A 2,452-nucleotide genomic window follows, 5' to 3' on the forward strand; every position below is an offset into this window, starting at 1 on the left:
AATTCAATCCAATCACATTTATTGAAAGAATTGATAAATAAGATGGATTTCTTTTCATCCTGTTGAGTAGAAAGTCCCTGCTCTGTTTTACCTCTTGAGCCATTGTGCCATCTGGGCTCTGAATTTTAGCATTTGTATGATTTTATGCGGGTGGTTTCAATTGTGCTGTTAAGTGAATAATGCAGATCTGAGAACTTCCTGCAGGGCACATCCAGTCTTGACTAATTCCCTCAGAGTTTGCTTGTCTAAGAAAGTCTTTATTTCTTTATCATATAAGAAACTTATTTTTTCAGAATATAAAATTTTAGGCTGGCTATTATTCTGTTTCAGAAGATTGAAAATGGGGCCCCAGTCCCTTCTGATTCATAAGGTCTCAGTTGAGAAGTATGTGATTAATCTGATGGGTTTTCCTTTGTAGGTTACCTGATGCTTTCACCTTATAGTTCATAGGAGTTTCTCTTTTGTGTAAACTTTGGCCAGTCTGATGACTGTTTGTGGTGGCAATTCTCTCTTGGTGATGAGTCTCCCCAGAAACTGTTGTGCTCCTAGTACCTGAGTGTCCAGATTTTTAGAAATAGCTGGGAATTTTTTTTTAATTCTTCCTTCAAATAGGCTTTCTAGACCTTGTGTATTTTCTTCTTCTCTTTCAGGGATGCTTATAATTCATATATTATGCCACTTTTTATAATCCCATATTTCCTGTAGGCTTTGTTCATTCCTCTCTCTCTCTTTTTTTACTGACTTGTTTAATCAAAGGTGTTGTCTTCTATCTCTGAGATTCTTCTGCCTGGTCTAGCTTATTCATAAGAACTATTTTCTGGCTAATCAGCTTTCCTTAGTGTTTATTTATTTCATTGAATGAATTTTTCATTTCCAGAAACTCTGATTGATTTTTTAAATAATTTGACTAAAATTATTAATCAAAATAATTTGACATTTTTATTTATTTGCTGCATTGTTTTGTGATTTCTTTGTGTTGAGTTTCTATTTTCTCTTGTATTTCCTTAAGCTTCCTTACAATTTATACTTGAAATTCACTAGTCATTGCAATATTCAGTTTTCATTGGTACAGAGTTATTGTTTTCTTTTGGGATATTGCTTCACTCCAATTTATCATGTTTTCAGAATTCTTCCACTGATTCCTTCTCATCTGAAGCAGCTGCTATTTCTTAAATTTGGATTTTCTTTTTTATTAGATAATGGCATGCCTAATTTATTCTCTAAGATGATAGGTGATGCTTGAGACTCCTTCCCACCCTGTATGTCTGAATCAGTAAATAAACCTCAATTTTGAGACACTGTGTATTAACCTAGTGATTGTCAATGGATGGTAGGGAGATGAATCAACAAAGGGACTTTTTAAAATTGTCACCTAGTCTCTTCACTACCCCTGGCTAAGGAGCATGACATTAGATAATAGTGGGCTTTTTTCTCTGACATACAGAAAAAGAAAATTCCATTTGAATGAGCTTAACTTTGAAAACAATTGCATGGCTAGAATTTAAGACTATTGAACAATAGTAGTTCCCCAAACAGGGTAATATTTTACTATGTTTTCTTGAATTCCATTTCTTCTTTCCCACTTCGTAAATCACAGAGTTAAAAAAGAATACACATAAAATTATGTTTAGAGTATAATAATCTCAGCATATGAGAAGAAATACCATGCAAAATGGGATGGAAAGAACACTACCAGAAAAATGAAAGCAGTGGGTTATAGAATTATGAAGTTCATTTTTATGAACTTTTGTTTATTTCTTTATTAACTTAAAAATTGGAAAACCAAAAGTCTCAAATTAAATATGAGTTTAAGTTCAACTCCTGTGGGAAACAGAAAAATTTAGAAGTAATTTTCATGAGAAAAGTGAGCATACTTGACAAACCAGTGGAAAAGAAAGCAGAGTTTCTGGGCATTTCTGGAAAAGCAGCACATTTGAAAGCCTAGCTGACCAAGTCTCATCTCTGCTATCACTTAATTTCTTAAGCCCCCTTTTGATCATTCATTAAATGAGTGAGTTGAACTAATTGATCTCTACGACCCTTCCAATGCTGACTTTATATAAAGTGCATTTGTCTAAAACTTATAGAAGACAAATTGATTATTCATTTTAAGTAAATATCATTAAGAAAACTTAGATTTTCTTCTTATAGTGTAAATGTCTTTGCATTATTAAGCATTTTCCATAGAATAGGAACTGTGATAGGAGCTTTACATGTATTGTTTCAAATCTTTATTAAGAACCTATGGATGAATTATAATCCTTATTTTACCATAGTAAACTGATGTTCAATTCAGCTAATAAATGACTGAGCCAGAATTTGAATGCTTGTATGGCTAACTGCAATACCCATATTTTCTCCAGCACAGTAAGATTGTCTAGGCTCGGCGCCTGTGGCTCAAGTGGCTAAGGCGCCAGCCACATACACCTAAGGTGGCGGGTTCGAATCCAGC

Source organism: Otolemur garnettii, unplaced genomic scaffold (assembly GCF_000181295.1).
Source record: "Otolemur garnettii isolate 467f Iridium unplaced genomic scaffold, OtoGar3 scaffold00063, whole genome shotgun sequence".
NCBI lineage: Eukaryota > Metazoa > Chordata > Mammalia > Primates > Galagidae > Otolemur > Otolemur garnettii.